Raw genomic sequence first — 18,464 nt, forward strand, 5'->3', positions numbered from 1 at the left:
CTCTCTGCCGTCTCTCTCTCTCTCCTCCTGCCGTCTCTCGCTCTCTCCTGCCGTCTCTCGCTCTCTCTCTTTCTCTCTCCTGCCGTCTCTCTCTCTCTCCTGCTGTATCTCTCTCTCTCTCCTGCTGTCTCTCTCTCTTCCGCCGTCTCTCTCTCTCCTGCCGTCTCTCTCTCTCTCTCTCTCTCCTGCCGTCTCTCTCTCCTGCCGTCTCTCTCTCTCTCTCTCCTGCCCGTCTCTCTCTCTCTCTTCCGCCGTCTCTCTCTCTCTCTCCTGCCGTCTCTCTCTCTCTCTCCCGCCGTCTCTCTCTCTCTCTCCCGCCGTCTCTCTCTCTCTCTCCCGCCGTCTCTCTCTCTCTCTCCCGCCGTCTCTCTCTCTTCCGCCGTCTCTCTCTCTTCCGCCGTCTCTCTCTCTTCCGCCGTCTCTCTCTCTTCCGCCGTCTCTCTCTCTTCCGCCGTCTCTCTCTCTCTCTCTCCTGCCGTCTCTCTCTCTCCCTCCTGCCGTCTCTCGCTCTCTCCTGCCGTCTCTCGCGCCGTCTCTCTCTCTCTCTCTCTCCTGCTGTCTCTCTCTCTCTCTCTCTCCTGCTGTCTCTCTCTCTCTCTCTCCTGCTGTCTCTCTCTCTCTCTCTCCCTGCTGTCTCTCTCTCTCTTCCGCCGTCTCTCTCTCTCTTCCGCCGTCTCTCTCTCTCTCTTCTGCCGTCTCTCTCTCTCTCTCCTGCCGTCTCTCTCTCACTCTCCTGCCGTCTCTCTCTCTCTCTCTCTCTCTCTCTCTCTCCTGCCGTCTCTCTCTCTCTCTCTCCTGCCGTCTCTCTCTCTCTCTCTCCTGCCGTCTCTCTCTCTCTCTCTCTCTCTCTCCTGCCGTCTCTCTCTCTCTCTCCTGCCGTCTCTCCCTCTCTCTCTCTCCTGCCGTCTCCCTCTCTCTCTCTTCTCTCTCTCTAGCCGTCTCCCTCTCCCTCTCTCTCTAGCCGTCTCCCTCTCTCTCTCTCTCGCCGTCTCCCTCTCTCTCTCTCGCCGTCTCTCTCTCTCCTGCCGTCTCTCTCTCTCTCCTGCCGTCTCTCTCTCTCTCTCTCCTGCCGTCTCTCTCTCTCTCTCTCCTGCCGTCTCTCTCTCTCTCCTGCCGTCTCTCTCTCTCCTTCTCTCTCCTGCCGTCTCTCTCTCTCCCACTCTCTCCTGCCGTCTCTCTCTCTCCCACTCTCTCTCTCGCTCTCCTGCCGTCTCTCTCTCTCTCTCTCGCTCTCCTGCCGTCTCTCTTTCTCTCTCTCGCTCTCCTGCCGTCTCTCGCTCTGTCTCCTGCTGTCTCTCTCTCGCTCCTGCCCTCTCTCTCTCGCTCCTGCCCTCTCTCTCTCTCGCTCCTGCCGACTCACTGTCTCCTGCTGTCTCTCTCTCTCTCTCTCCTGCCCTATCTCTCTCTCTCTCCTGCCGTCTCTCTCTCTCTCCTGCCGTCTCTCTCTCTCTCTCTCTTCCGCAGTCTCTCTCTCTCCTGCCGTCTCTCTCTCTCTCCTCTGCCGTCTCTCTCTCTCTCTCTCTCCTCTGCCGTCTCTCTCTCTCTCTCTCTGTCCTGCCGTCTCACTCTCTCTCTCTCTCTAGCCATCTCTCTAGCCGTCTCTCTCTCTCTCTCTCTCTCTCCCCTGCCGTCTCTCGTTCTCTCTCTCTCTCTCTCTCTCTCTCTCTCTCTCTCCTGCCGTCTTTCTCTCTCTCTCTCTCTCCTGTCTCTCGTTCTCTCTCTCGCCGTCTCTCTCTCTGCTGCCGTCTCTCTCACTCTCCTGCCGTCTCTCTCACTCTCCTGCCGTCTCTCTCCTGCCGTCTCTCTCTCTCCCTCTCTCTCTCTCTCTCTCCCTCTCTCTCTCTCCTGCCGTCTCTCTCTCTCTCTCGAGCCATCTCTCTCTCTCTCTCTCTCTCTCCTGCCGTCTCTCTCTCTCTCTCTCTCTCCTGCCGTCTCTCTCTCTCTCTCTCTCTCTCCTGCCGTCTCTCTCTCTCTCTCTCTCTCTCTCTCCTGCCGTCTCTCTCTCTCTCTCTCTCCTGCCGTCTCTCTCTCTCTCTCTCTCTCTCTCTCTCTCTCTCTCTCTCTCTCCTGCCGTCTCTCTCTCTCTCTCTCTCGCTCGCTCTCTCCTGCCGTCTCTCGCTCGCTCTCTCCTGCCGTCTCTCTCTCTCTCTCTCTCTCTCTCCTGCCGTCTCTCTCTCTCTCTCTCTCTCTCCTGCCGTCTCTCCCTCTCTCTCTCTCTCTCTCTCTCTCTCCTGCCGTCTCTCTCTCTCTCTCTCTCCTGCCGTCTCTCTCTCTCTCTCCTGCCGTCTCTCTCTCTCTCTCTCTCTCTCTCCTGCCGTCTCTCTCTCTCTCTCTCTCTCTCTCCTGCCGCCTCTCTCCTGCCGTCTCTCTCTCTCGCTCTCCTGCCGTCTCTCTCTCTCTCTCTCTCTCCTGCCGTCTCTCTCTCTCCTGCGTCTCTTCTCTCCTGCCGTCTCTTTCGCTCTCTCTCTCTCTAGCCGTCTCTCTCTCTCTCCTGCCGTCTCTCTCTCTCTCTCTCTCTCCTGCCGTCTCTCTCTCTCCTGCCGTCTCTTTCACTCTCTCTCTCTCCTGCCGTCTCTCGTTCTCTCTCTCTCTCTCTCTCTCCTGCCATCTCTCTCTCTCTCTCGCTCTCCTGCCGTCTCTCTCTCTCGCTCTCCTGCCGTCTCTCTCTCTCCTGCCGTCTCTCTCTCCTGCCGTCTCTCTCTCTCCTGCCGTCTCTCTCTCTCTCTCTGCCGTCTCTCTCTCTCTCTCCTGCCGTCTCTCTCTCTCTCTCTCCTGCCGTCTCTCTCTCTCTCTCTCCTGCCGTCTCTCTCTCTCTCTCTCCTGCCGTCTCTCTCTCTCTCTCTCCTGCCGTCTCTCTCTCTCTCTCTCCTGCCGTCTCTCTCTCTCTCTCTCCTGCCGTCTCTCTCTCTCTCTCTCCTGCCGTCTCTCTCTCTCTCTCTCCTGCCGTCTCTCTCTCTCTCTCCTGCCGTCTCACTCTCTCTCTCTCTCTCTCTCCTGCCGTCTCTCTCTCTCTCTCTCTCTCTCTCTCCTGCCGTCTCTCTCTCTCTCCTGCCGTCTCTCTCTCTCTCTCTCTCTCTCTCTCTCTCTTCCGCCGTCTCTCTCTCTCTCTCTCTCTCCTGCCGTCTCTCTCTCTCTCTCTCTCTCCTGCCGTCTCTCTCTCTCTCTCTCTCACCCCAATTTGTGTGTCTCTGCCTCTCTTTTTCCTCCCCCGTCCCCTATCTGTCTGTGTCTCTCTCTCTCTCCTCCTCTTTAGGACATTCGGTGATGTGAAATGTGCGAAATAAATGTAAGTCTTCCCTTTTATTTTTCTTCCCCCCACCGCCGTGTGCACAGCTACAACCAATCAGCTCTGCGATAATACCAGAATAAAAGACGGTCACCGGCAGCACCCTCTAAAATTGATGGGTCCCACATCAGACAGCGAGCCTAATCCCCTTGTCCAACAGGGAGTGTGTGCTCTGCATTCTTTGTACCCCCCGCAAAACTACAGATCAGCCTGTGAGTTCCCCAGAGCTCACCCAGGAAAAGTCGCACCGCTTTAAACAGCTCCAGGAATTAGATTTTACATTTTATCTTCCTCCGACCTTCTCACTGCAATATTTCAAGGATTTTGCGCGTCTGTGAATTTGAAGAATGTCGGTTATCCCAGTGTTTAAATCAAACATTGGCAGGAAGTTAGATACAGAGTAAAGCTCCCTCTACACTGTCCCATCAAACACTCCCAGGGCAGGTACAGCACGGGTTAATTACAGAGTAAAGCTCCCTCTACACTGTCCCATCAAAGACTCCCAGGGTAGGTACAGTCTTGAAAGCTCTGTCTGATCTCCAGCACCCACAGCCTTTTGGTGGAGCGAGATCCAGATTTTCACTACAATGTGTCTGGATAAAGTGCTTCCTGATTTCACTCCTACAGGGCCTAACTCTAATTTACAGCACACAAACAGGCCATTTGGCACAACTGGTCCATGCCATTGTTTATGCTCCACACGAGCCTCTTCCCACACTCTGGGCCCAAGTTTCCACATGATTTGCGCCTGATTTTTAGGAGCAACTGGTGGAGAACGGACTATCTTAGAAATCGCAATTCTCCACATTTTTTTTTCTGCAGTTCTAGTCAGGTAGAACAGTTCTACTTTGGAACAGAATGTTTTCTTCAAAAGGGGCCGTGTCCGGCCACTGACGCCTGATTTGAAAGTTTCCACAGTGAAAACGTACTCCAAACTAAAGTAGAATGGAGCCAGTGAAGATTTTTGTAGAACTGAAAAAACCTGTTCTACACATAAAAAAATCAGGCGCAGGTTACAAATTAGGCGTCGAGAACGAGGTGGGGGGGGGGAAGGGAACTCATTAAATTCTACAATAAATCCTTATTTATACTTCTACAAATATTATACAAATAAATTCAACCTGAATAAACATTTATAAGCCAAGAAAAGATTAAATAAACCATCTTCCTGCCTGTGTGAAAGTGCTTCAGCCAGGGAGAATTCTGTAGCCGTTCGTGCCACTGAGCGGGGGGGGGGGGGGGGGGAAGAAGAAAGCCGTTCGTGTCGCTGAGCGGGAGGGAGGGGGAGAGAGAGAGGGGGAGGGAGGGAGAGAGGGGGAGGGAGGGAGAGAGGGGGAGGGGGAGGGGGAGGGAGAGAGGGGGAGGGAGAGAGGGGGAGGGAGAGAGGGGGGGGGAGAGAGGGGGGGGGAGTGGGTGTCGGGTCGGGTCTGGTCGGCGGTGGGGGGGGGGTGGGGGCAGCGGGTGTCGGGTCCGGAGGCAGCGGGTGTCGGGTCCGGTCGGGGGGGTGGGGAAGAGAGCAGGAGCTGGCCGTGGGAGGAGCCTTATTCACGCAGCCCCAGTGAGGCCATTCAGCCAGGGCTAGGGGCTGCGTGCTTCGGGCCCCTCCCACACAGTTCGGCGCCTGGAGCTACTGCACTTGCGTGCCGACTGTAGCGCGCATGTGCAGAGGTCCCGGCACTGTTTTCAGCGCAGGGACCTGGCTCCGCCCCCCCACAGCTCGTGCTGGCAGCGCCGAGGGCCAGAGGACCTGCAAGTAGGTGGAGAATACCGAGGATTTTTTTAGGCGCCGTTTTAGGCGCGAAAAACGGGCGCCCAGCTCGGAGGGGCGCCCGTTTTTTTTCTTGTGGAAACTTGGGCCCATTATCCCTCTTCATCTCACCCCATCAACATATCCTTCTATTCCTTTCTCCCTTGAATGCATTGATACTATTCGCCTCAATAAGAACATAAGAATTAGGAGAAGAGGTCATTCGGCTCCTCGAGCCTGCTCCGTCATTCAGTAAAATCATGGCTGATCTTCGACCTCAACTCCACATCCCTCGATTCCCTTAGACTCCAAAAATCCATCTCTCTCAGCCTTGAGTATACTCAAGAGATTGAGCATCCACAGCCTGTGGGGCAGAGAATTCCAAAGATTCACAACCCTCAGTGAAGAAATTCCTCCTCATCTCAGTCCTAAATGGTCAACACCTTATCCTGAGGCTATGTCCTCTTGTTCTGGTCTCTCCAGCCAGGGGAAAACAATCGCAGAAGAACATAAGAAATAGGAACAGGAGTAGGAAATTTGGCCCCTCGAGCCTGCTCCACCATTCAATATCATAGTTGATCTGATCTTGGCCTCAACTCCACTTCGCTGCCCGCTCCCCATAAGCCTGGACTCCCCTATCATTGAAAAAACTGTCTCAGTTCTATCAGGTCAATCGCCCTCAGAATTTTATATGTCAATGAGATCACCTCTCATTCTTCTAAACTCCAGAGAGTATAGGCCCATTCTGCTCAATCGTTCATCATAGGACAACCCTCTCATCCCAGGGATCAAACTAGTGAACCTTCGTTGCACCGCCTCCAATGCAAGTATACCCTTTTTGGACAGACAGAAAGGAAAAGGAGGTGGGGTAGCTCTATTGACAAAGGATGGAATCACTGCAATAGTAAACGATATTGGCTCAAATGATCAGGATGTTGAAACAGTTTGGGTGGAGATAAGGAATAAGAAGGGGAAAAAGTTACTGCTGGGCGTAGTCTATTAGGCTCCCTAACAGTAGCAACTCTGTTGGTCGGAGCATAAACCAGGAAATAGTGGGGGCTTGTAAAAAGGGAACAGCAATAATCATGGGTGATTTCAACCTCCCTATTGATTGGACAAATCAAATTAGTCAGGGTAGCCTTGAGGAAGAGTTCATAGAGTGCATAAGGGACGGATTCCTTGAGCAGTATGTAACGGAACCAACCAGGAGGCAGGCTATCTTAGATCTGGTCCTGTGTAATGAGACAGGATTAATAAACAATCTCCTGGTGAAGGATCCCCTTGGAATGAGTGATCATAGCATGACTGAATTTCAAATTCAGATGGAGGATGAGAAAGTTGGATCTCTAACCAGCATACTAAGCTTAAATAAAGGAGACTATGAAGGTATGAGGGCAGAGTTGGCTAAAGTGGACTGGGAAGATAAATTGAAGTGTAGGACGGTTGATGAACATTGGTGTGTATTTAATGAGATATTTCACAACTCTCAAGAAAAATATATTCCAGTGAGGAGGAAAGGGCATAAGAGAAAAGATAGCCATCTGTGGTAACTGAAGAAATAAAGGACGGTATCCAATTAAAAACAAGGGCATACAAAGTGGCCAAAACTAGTGGGAGGAAGAAGATTGGCGAGTGTTTAGAAGCCAACAAAGGGAATTATTAAGAAAGGGAAAATAGATTATGAAAGTAAACTAGCACAAAATATAAAAACAGACAGCAAGAGTTTCTATCGGTATATAAAAAGGAAAAGAGTGGCGAAAGTAAATGTTGATCCCTTGGTGCACGAGACCTGGGAATTAGTAATGGGGAACATGGAGATGGCAGAAACTCTGAATATATATTTTGTTTCAGTCTTTACGGTAGAGGATACTAATAACATTCCAACAGTGGATAGTCAAGGGGCTATAGGGGGAGCAGGAACTTAACACAATCACAATCACGAAGGAGGTGGTACTCAGTAAGATAATGGGATTAAAGGCAGATAAATCCCCTGGACCTGATGGCTTACATCCTTGGGTCTTGAGAAGTAGTGGCAGGGATTGTGGATGTATTGGTTGTAATTTACCAAAATTCCCTGGATTCTGGAGAGGTCCCAGCAGATTGGAAAACTGCAAATGTAATGCTCCTAATTAAAAAAGGAGGCAGACAAAAAGCAGGAAACTATAGACCAGTTAGCCCAACATCTGTGGTTGGGAAGATGTTGGAGTCCATTATTACAGAAGCAGTAGCAGGACATTTGGAAAAGCAAAATTTGGTCAGGCAAAGTCAGCATGGATTTATGAAGGGGAAGTCATGTTTGACAAATTCCCTCGAATTCTTTGAGGATGTAACGAACAGGGTGGATAAAGGGGAACCAGGGGATGTGGTGTATTTGGACTTCCAGAAGGCATAAAAGGTTACTGCACAAGATAAAAGTTCATGGGGTTGGGGATAATATATTAGCATGGATAGAGGATTGGCTAACGAACAGAAAACAAAGAGTAGGGATAAATGGTTCACTCTCTGGTTGGCAATCAGCGACCAGTGGGGTGCCGCAGGGATCAGTGCTGGAACTCCAACTATTTACAATCTATATTAACGACTTGGAGGAAGGGACTGAGTGTAACGTAGACAAGTTTGCCGACGATACAAAGAGGGGAGGAAAAGCAATGTGTGAGGAAGACACACAAAATCTGCCAAACGACATAGACAGTCTAAGTGAGTGGACAAAAATTTGGCAGATGGAGTATAATGTTGGAAAGTGTGAGGTCATGCACTTTGGCAGAAAAAAATCAAAGAGCAAGCTAGTATTTAAATGGAGAAAGATTGCAAAGTGCCGCAGTACAGCGGGACCTGGGGGTACTTGTGCATGAAACACAAAAGGTTAGTATGCAGGTACAGCAAGTGATCAGGAAGGCCAATGGAAACTTGGCCTTTATTGCAAAGGGGATGGAGTATAAAAGCGGGAAGTCTTGCTACAGTTGCACAGGGTATTGGTGAGGCCACACCTGGAACACTGCGTGCAGTTTTGGTTTCCATATTTAAGAGAGGATATACTTGCTTTGGAGGCAGTTCAGAGAAGGTTCACTAGGTTGATTCCAGAGATGAGGGGGTTGATTTATGAGGAAAGATTGAGCAGGTTGGGCCTCTACTCATTGGAATTCAGAAGAATGAGAGGTGATCTTATCAAAACGTATAAGATTATGAGGGGGCTTGACAAGGTGGATGCAGAGAGGATGTTTCCACTGATGGGGGAGACTAGAACTAGAGGGCATGATCTTAGAATAAGGGGCCGCCCAGTTAAAACTCAGATGAGGAGAAATTTCTTCTCTCAGAGGGTTGTGGATCTGTGGAATTTGCTGCCTCAGAGAGCTGTGGAAGCTGGGACATTGAATAAATTTAAGACAGAAACAGACATTTTCTTAAACAATAAGGGAATAAGGGGTAATGGGGAGCGGGTGGGGAAGTGGACCTGAGTCCATGAGCGGATCAGCCATGATCGTATTAAATGGTGGAAACATAGAAAATAGGTGCAGGAGTAGGCCATTCGGCCCTTCAATATGATCATGCAACTTCAGTTCCCCATTCCTGCTTTATCTCCATACCCCTTGATCCCTTTAGCCGCAAAGGTCACATCTAACTCCCTTTTGAATATATCTAACAAACTAGCCTCAACAACTTTCTATGTTAGAGAGTTCCACTGGTTTACAATTCTCTGTGAGTGAAGAAGTTTCTCCTCATCTCAGTCCTAAATGGCTTAACCCTTATCCTTAGACTGTGACCTCTGGTTCTGGACTTTCCCAACATCGAGAACATTCTTCCTGCATCTAACCTATCCAATCCCGTCAGAATTTTATATGTTTCTCTGAGATCCCTTCTCATTCTTCTAAATTCCAGTGAATATAAGCCTAGTTGATCCATTCATTCCTCTTATGTCAGTCCTGCCATCCCGGGAATCAGTCTGGTGAACCTTCGCTGCACTCCCTCAATAGCAAGAATGTCCTTCCTCAGATTAGGAGACCAAAACTGTACACAATATCCCAAGTGTGGCCTCATCAAGGCCCTGTACAACTGCAGTAAGACCTCCCTGCTCCTATACTCAAATCCCCTAGCTATGAAGGCCAGCATACCATTTGCCTTCTTCACCGCCTGCTGTACCTGCATGCCAACTTTCAATGACTGATGTACCACGACACTCAGGTCTCGTTGCACCTCCCCTTTTCCTAATCTGTCACCACACAGATAATATTCTGCCTTCCTGTTTTTGCCACCAAAGTGGATAACCTCACATTTATCTACATTATACTGCATCTGCCATGCATTTGCCCACTCACCTAAACTGTCCAAGTCACCCTGCAGCCTCTTAGCATCCTCCTCACAGCTCACACTGCCACCCAGCTTCGTGTCATCTGCAAACTTGGAGATATTACATCAATTCCTTTGTCTAAATCATTAATATATATTGTAAATAGCTGGGGTCCCAGCACTGAAAGTTGCGGTACCCCACTAGTCACTGCCTGCCATTCTGAAAAGGACTTTTTTATTCCTACTCTTTGCTTCCTGTCTGCCAACCAGTTCTCGATCCATGTCAATACATTAGCACCAATACAATGTGCTTTAATTTTGCACAGTAATCTCTTATGTGGGACCTCATCAAAAGCCTTTTGAAAGTCCAAATACACCACATCATCTGGTTCTCCCTTATCTAATCTACTAGTTACATCCTCAAAAAATTCTAGATGTGTCAAGCATGATTTCCCTTTCACAAATCCATGCTGACTTGGACCGATCCTGTCACTGCTTTCCAAATGTGCTGCTATTACATCTTTAATAACTGATTCCAGCATTTTCCACATACCGTTGTTAGGCTGACCAGTCGATAATTCCCTGTTTTCTCTCTCTCCTTTTTTAAAAAGTGGGGTTACATTAGCTACTCTCCAATCCATTGGAACTGATCCAGAGTCTATAGAATGTTGGAAAATGACCACCAATGCATCTACTATTTCACGGGCCACTTCTTTAAGTACTTTGGGATGCAGACCATCAGGCCGTGGGGATTTATCGGCCTTCAATCCCATCAATTTTCCGAACACAATTTCCTGATTAATAAGGATTTCCCTCAGTTCCTCCTCCTCGCAAGAGCCTCGGTCCCCTAGTATTTTCTTTTCTGGCGGAGCAGGCTCGAGGGGCCATATGGCCTACTCCTGCTCCTATTTCTCATGTTATGTTCCTTAGATAAGGAGATCAAAACTGTGCACAGTACTCCAAGGCCCTGTACAAATGTAGCAAGACTTCCTTACTCTTGTACATCCTTCCCCAATCACACTTGGGTTTTATATTCTCCATAAATACCAAAACTGAGGGGTTAATGTGGGAGATGGAGGGGATTGTTGGGCGGGTGTAACGGCAGCTGGATGTTTACCGAGGCAGTTTCCATTGTCACTGACTCAGATTAAGGGCTTGGCCATTTAGGGCTGAGATGAGGAGAAATCTCTTCACTCAGAGGGTGGTGAATCTTTGGAATTCTCTGCCTCAGAGGGCTGTGGAGGCTCAGTCGTTGAGCAGGGCCATAAAAAAAGCAAACCAAACACTCGGGTTTATTTCTCAAGGGATAGAATCCAAAAGTAGGGAAGTTATGCTAAACCTGTATCGAACCTTGGATGGACCATGCACTTGGGAGTACTGAGTGCAGTTCTGGTCGCCATATGATAAAAAAGATATGGAGGCACTGGAGAAGGTGCAGAGAAGATTTACAAGGATATCATCAGAAATGCAGGGCACGGAAGTGGATCTGAGCCCATGATCCGATCAGCCATGATATTAAATGGCAGAGCAGGCTCGAGGGGCCAAATGGTCGACTCCTGCTTCTTATGCAGGGGTATACAGATCAGGAAAGGATGAACATGTTGGGTTTCTTTTCTATTGAACAAAGAAGGCTGAGGGATGACATAATAGAGGTCTTTAAACTTATTGAAAGGTTCTGACAGAGTGGTACAGAGAGAATGTTTCTACTTGTGGGGAAGAGCAAAACTAGAGGCCATCAACATAAAATAGTCACCAAGAAATCCAATAGAGAATTCAGTAGAAACTTCTTTACCCAAAGAGTGGTGAGAATGTGGAACTCGCCATCACAGGGAGTGAGGTTATCCACTTTGGTAGGAAAAATAAAAAAGCAAGTTATTTAAATGGAAAGAGATTACAAAATGCTGCAGTACACACCTGGGGGTTCTTGTACATGAAACACAAAAAGTTAGTATGCAGGTACAGCAAATAATCAGGAAGGCAAATGGAATGTTGGCCTTTATTGCGTGGGGGATAGAGTATAAAAGTAGGGAAGTCCTTCTACACCTGTACAGGGGTATTGGTGAGGCCACACCTGGAGTACTGCGTACAGTTTTGGTCTCCTTATTTAAGGAGGGATATACTTGCATTGGAGGCTGTTCAGAGAAGGTTCACTAGGTTGATTCCTGAGATGAAGGGGTTGTCATATTAAGAAAGGTTGAGCAGGTTGGGCCTATACTCCTTAGAGTTGAGAAGAATGAGAGGTGATCTTATTGAAACGTACAAGATTCTGAGGGGGCTGTAGAGGGTAGATGCAGAGAGAATGTTTCCCCTCATGGGGGAATTCTAGAACTAGGGGGCATAGTTTCAGAACAAGGGGTTGCCCATTTAAAACTGAAATGAGGAGGAATTTCTTCTCAGAATTTTTGGAATTCTCTGCCCCAGAGAGCTGTGGAGGTTGGGTCATTGAATATATTTAAGGGGGAGATAGACAGATTTTTGAATGATAAGGGAGTTAAGGGTTATGGGGAAGTGGAGCTGAGTCCAGGATCAGATCAGCCATGATCTTACTGAATGGCGGAACAAGCTCGAGGGGCATAATGGCCGACTCCTGCTCCTATTTCTTATCTTCTTAAATGAAGCGAATAGTACAGATGCATTTAAGGGGCGGCTAGACAAGCACGAGGGAGAAGGGAATAGAGGGTTACGCTGATAGAGTTACAACAACTTGTAGTTATATAGCGCCTTTAACGCAGTAAAACGTCCCAGAGGAGTGTTGCAAGACAAAATATAAATACATTTGACACCAAGCTACAAAAGACATCATGGGAAATGACCAAACGTTTGGTCAAAAAGGTAGGTTTTAAGGAGCATCTTAAACGAGGAAAGAGAGGTCAAGAGGCAGAGGTTTAGGCAGGGAGTTCCAAAGCTTGGGGCCAAGGCAACTGAAGGCACGGCCACCAATGGTTGAACAGTTGTAATGGGGGATGGTCAAGAGGACAGAATTTGAGGAGCACAGACATCTCGTGCGGGGAGGGGGATTGTGGAGCTGGAAGAGATTAGAGAGGGGCGAGGCCATGGAGGGATTTGTAAACAAGGATGAGAATTTTGAAATCGAGGCGTTGCTTAACCAGGAGCCAATGTAGGTCAGCGAGCACAGGGGTGATGGGTGAGCAGGACTTGGTGCGAATTAGGACATGTGCAGCCGATTTTTGGGGCACTGAGGGATATTGCCATTTTGCTACATATCAACATAACAAAAACAGATTATCTGGTCATTATCACATTGCTGTCTGTGGGAGTTTGCTTGTGCGGATATTGGCTGCCACTTTTCCCACATTACAACAACGACCGCGCTTCAAAAAGTGCTTTATTGGACGCAAATCGCTGAGACGTCCAGTGGTTGTGAAATGCACGATATAAATCCAAGTCTTTCTTTCTAGTTCTAATGAAACTTTTGCTGCGTTCTGCTTTCCTCAGTCCCCAATTTCTAATTACACAGTTACTGTGTTTCCCTAAATTTCCCTGATATAGAAATTTACAGCACGGAAGGAAGCCATTTCAGCCCATCGTGTCCGCGCCGGCCGACAGAGAGCTACCTAGCCGAATCCCACTTTCCATAGCCACCCTGGGTCCGTAGCCCTGTAGATTACAGCACTTCAGGTGCCCATCCAGGTACTTTTTAAATGTGGTGAGAGTTTCTGCCTCTACTACCCTTTCAGGTAGTGAGTTCCAGACCCCCACCGCCCTCTGGGTGAAGACATTTCCCCTCAAATCCCCTCGAAACCTCCCCCCAATTACTTTAAATCTATGCCCCCTGGTGGTTGACCACTCTGCTAATGGAAACAAGTCCTTCCTATCCACTCTATCCAGGCCCTTCATAATTTTACACGCCTCAATAAGGTCTCCCCTCAGCCTCCTCTGTTCCAAAGAAAACAAACCGAGCCTATCCAATCTTTCCTCACAGCAAAAATTCTGCAACATCCTCGTAAATCTCCTCTGTACCCTCTCTGGTACAAATACACCCTTCCTGTGACCAGACCAGAACTGCACGCAGTACTCCAGCTATGGCCTAACTAATGTTTTATACAGTTCAAGTATAACCCCCCCGCTCTTGTATTCTATGCCTCGGCTAATAAAGGCAAGCATTCCGTATGCCTTCTTATCCACCTGGCCTGCTACCTTCAGAGATCTGTGGACACGTTCCGCCATTCAATTAGATGATGGATAATCTTAACTCCATCTACCCGCCTTGGTTCCACAAATATAGGAAATAACAAAATAACTGATCATATCTCACAGAAGTGATTAAATACAAGGAGTGTGATCTGTTAAAAGCGTCTTAGAACATCATAGCATCAGGACAGGATAGGGTTCATATCCCACGTTACAACAGTGACGACACTCCAAAAAGTGTTTTATTGGCCGTAAAGTGCTCCGGGATGTCCTGAGGTAGCGAAAGGCACTATATAAATGCAAGTTTTTCTTTCTTTCTATTTCTAATGAAACCGTTGCTGTGTTCTCCTTTTCTCTGTCCCCTATTTCTAATTACACAGACTGTGTTCCCCTAAATTTCCCGGTTATCTATTTACAATTCAACAGCTGTGGTGTTCCCGAAGTCCCTCGGTTCCGTGGTGCTAATTGAACAGTTGCTGTATTCTGTATTCCCAAGTACTGTTATAGGAACATAAGATCCAAAACTCGGCTGCCCGTGTCCTAACTCGCACCAAGACCCGCTCACCCATCACCCTGTGCTCGCTGACTTACATTGGCTCCAAGTTAAGCAACGCCTCGATTTCAAAATTCTCATCCTTGTTTTCAAATCCCTCCATGTCTCGCCCCCTTCCTATCTCTAATCTCCTCCAGTCAACCCCCGAGATATCTGCGCTCCTCTAATTCTGCCCTCTTGAACATCCCTGACCGTGCCTTCTGTTGTCTCGGACCCAAGCTCTGGAATTCCCTCCCTAAATGTCTCCGCCTCACTACCTCCCTTTCCTCCTTTAAGACGCTCCTTAAAACCTACCTCTTTGACCAAGCTTTTGGTCACCTGCCCTAATTTCACCCGAGGTGGCTCGGTGTCAAATTTTTTAAAATCTCAATACTCCTGTGAAGCGCCTTGGGACGTTTCGGATATAAAAGGGGTCGGAGGGTCTAGTAAGGAGGAGGAACTGAGGGAAATCCTTATTAGTCGGGAAATCGTGTTGGGGAAATTGATGGGATTGAAGGCCGATAAATCCCCAGGGCCTGATGGACTGCATCCCAGAGTACTTAAGGAGGTGGCCTTGGAAATAGCAGATGCATTGACAGTCATTTTCCAACATTCCATTGACTCTGGATCAGTTCCTATCGAGTGGAGGGTAGCCAATGTAACCCCACTTTTTAAAAAAGGAGGGAGAGAGAAAACGGAATTATAGACCGGTCAGCCTGACATCAGTAGTGGGTACAATGATGGAATCAATTATTAAGGATGTCATAGCAGCGCATTTGGAAAGAGGTGACATGATAGGTCTAAGTCAGCATGGATTTGTGAAAGGGAAATCATGCTTGACAAATCTTCTGGCATTTTTTGAGGATGTTTCCAGTAGAGTGGACAAGGGAGAACCAGTTGATGTGGTGTATTTGGACTTTCAGAAGGTCCCACACAAGAGATTGTGCAAAGTTAAAGCACATGGGATTGGGGGTAGTGTGCTGACGTGGATTGAGAACTGGTTGGCAGACAGGAAGCAAAGAGTAGGAGTAAATGGGTACTTTTCAGAATGGCAGCAGTGACTCGTGTGGTACCACAAGGTTCTGTGCTGGGGGCCATCTGTTTACATTGTACATTAATGATTTAGACAAGGGGATTAAATGTAGTATCTCCAAATTTGCAGATGACACTAAGTTGGGTGGCAGTGTGAGCTGCGAGGAAGATGCTATGAGGCTGCAGAGTTAGGTGAGTGGGCAAATGCATGGCAGATGACGTATAATGTGGATAAATGTTTGTTTTTACCACCAAAGTGGATAACCTGAGAGACAGACTATTATCTGAATGGTGACAGATTAGGAAAAGGGGAGGTGCAACGAGACCTGGGTGTCATGGTACATCAGTCATTGAAAGTTGGTATGCAGGTACAGCAGGCGGTTAAGAAGGCAAATGGCATGTTGGCCTTCATAGCGAGGGGATTTGAGTACATGGGCAGGGAGGTGTTACTGCAGCTGTACAGGGGCATTGTGAGGCCACACCTGGAGTATTGTGTACAGTTTTGGTCTCCTAACTTGAGGAAGGACATTCCTGCTATTGAGGGAATGCAGCGAAGGTTCACCAGACTGATTCCGGGATGGCGGGACTGACATATCAAGAAAGACTGGATCAACTGGGTTTGTATTCACTGGAGTTCAGAAGAATGAGAGGGGATCTCATAGAAACGTTTAAAATTCTGACGGGTTTAGACAGGTTAGATGCAGGAAGAATGTTCCCGATGTTGGGGAAGTCCAGAACCAGGGGTCACAGTCTAAGGATAAGGGTTAAGCCATTTAGGACCGGGATGAGGAGAAATCTCTTCACCCAGAGAGTGGTGAACCTGTGGAATTCTCTACCACAGAAAGTTGTTGAGGCCGATTCACTAAATATATTCAAAAAGGAGTTAGATATAGTCCTTACTACTAGGGGGATCAAGGGGTATGGTGAGAAAGCAAGAATGGGGTACTGAAGTTGCATGTTCAGCCATGAACTCATTGAATGGTGGTGCAGGCTCGAAGGGCCGAATGGCCTACTCCTGCACCTATTTTCTATGTTTCACTATATTAAAGACACCATATAAATACAAGTCATCGTTATTGTTGAACAAGGTTGGGCCATTTAGCCCCTGTTCCCATCTACCCACCTTAGTTCCAAAAATACAGGAAACAAAATAAGAGATCAAAATCTAACTGTGTTCCCCGAAATTTCCCCGTTATCTATTTCCAATTTAACAGTTACAGCGTTACCGAAGTCCCTTGGTACTAATTAAACAGTTGCTGTGTTCTGTATTCCCATGTCCTCTCAAAGGAACAAGGTTGGGTCATGTAGCTCCTGTTCCGCCATTCAATTCGATCATAGATAATCTTGAATATAATCTTGAATATAGGGGGTATGATTAAGAAGTTTGCAGATGATACCAAAATCGGCTGTGTGGTTGATAATGAAGAAGAAAGCTGCGGACTGCAGGAGGATATCAATGTCAGGTGGGCAGAACAATGGCAAATGGAATTCAATCCGGAGAAGTGGGAGGTAATGCATTTGGGGAGGGCCAACAAGGCAAGGGAATACACATTAAATGGTAGGACATTGAGAAGTATAGAGGAACAAAGGGACCTTGGAGTGCAGGGCCATCGATCGCTGAAAGTAGCAGGCCAGGTTAATAAAGTAGTTAAGAAGGCATACGGAATGTTTGCCTTTGTTGGCTGAGGCATAGAATACAGAAGAACATAAGAAATAGGAACAGGAGTAGGCCATACGGCCCCTCGAGCCTGCTCCGCCATTTAATACGATCATGGCTGTTCCATACATAGACTCAGGTCCACTTCCCTTTCCGCTTCCCATAACCCCTTAATCCCTTTTCAGTTAAGAAACTGTCTATCTCTGTCTTAAACTCATTCAATGACCCAGCATCCAGAGCTCTGTGAGGCAGCAAATTCCAGATTTACAATTCTCAGAGAAGAAATTCCTCCTCATCTCAGTTTTAAATGAGCGGCCCCTTATTCTAAGATTATGCCCCCTGGTTCTAGTCTGCCCTATCAGTGGAAACATCCTCTCTGCATCCATCTTGTCAAGCCCCCTCATAAGCTTATACGTTTCGATAAGATCAACTCTCATTTTTCTGAATTCCAATGAGTCGAGGCCCAACCTACTCAACCTTTCCTCATAAGTCAACCCCCTCACTCCCAGAATCAACCTAATAAACCTTCTCTGAACTGCCTCCAATGCAAGTATATCCTTTGTTAAATATGGAAACCAAAACTGTACGCAGTATTCCAGGAGTGGCCTCACCAATAACCTGTATAACTGTAGCAAGGGGATGCTTTTATACTCCATCCCCTTTGCAATGAAGGCCAAGATACCATTGGCCTTCCTGATCACTACAAGAGCAAGGAGTTATGCTTGAACTGTATAAAACACTGGTTAGGCCACAACTGGAGAACTGCATATAATTCTGGTCATCATCATCATATCATCGGCAGTCTCTCGGAATCGAGAAGACTTGCTTCCACTCTTAAAAATGAGTCCTTAGGTGGCTGAACAGTCCAATACGAGAAGCACAGTCCCTGTCACAGGTGGGACAGATTGCTGTTGAGGGAAAGGGTGGATGGGACTGGTTTGCCGCACGCTCTTTCCGCTGCCTGCGCTTGATTTCTGCATGCTCTCGGCGACGATACTCGAGGTGCTCAGCGCCCTCTCGGATGCACTTCCTCCACTGAGGGCGGTCTTTGGCCAGGGACTCCCAGGTGTCGGTGGGGATGTTGCACTTTATCAGGGAGGCTTTGAGGATATCCTTGCAACGTTTCCTCTGCTCACCTTTGGCTCGTTTGCCGTGAAGGAGTTCCGAGTTGAGCGCTTGCTTTGGGAACCGCATTACAGGAAGGACGCGATTGCACTGGAGAGGGTGCGGAAGAGATTTATGAAGATGTTGCCGGGAGTGGAGAATTTTGGCTGTGATGAAAGATGGGATAGGCTGGGTTTGTTTTCTTTGGAACAGAAGAGGCTGAGGGGAGACCTGATTGAGGTGTATAAAATTATGAGGGGCCTGGATCGAGTGGATAGGAAGGACACTTTGGCAGAAAAAAATCCAAGAGCAAGTTATTATTTAAATGGAGAAAGTGCTGCAGTACAGCGGGACCTGGGGGTACTTGTGCATGAAACACAAAAGGATAGTATGCAGGTACAGCAAGTGATCAGGAAGGCCAATGGAAACTTGGCCTTTATTGCAAAGGGGATGGAGTATAAAAGCAGGGAAATCTTGTTACAGCTATAAAGGGTTTTGTGAGGCCACACCTGGAATACTGCGTGCAGTTTTGGTTTCCATACTTACAAAAGGATATACTTCCTTTGGAGGCAGTTCGAAGGTGGTTCACTCGGTTGATTCCGGGGATGGTGGGGGGGTTGACTTATGAGGAAAGGTTGAGTAGGTTGGACCTCTACTCATTGGAATTCAG

Source organism: Pristiophorus japonicus, chromosome 9 (assembly GCF_044704955.1).
Source record: "Pristiophorus japonicus isolate sPriJap1 chromosome 9, sPriJap1.hap1, whole genome shotgun sequence".
Lineage (NCBI taxonomy): Eukaryota > Metazoa > Chordata > Chondrichthyes > Pristiophoridae > Pristiophorus > Pristiophorus japonicus.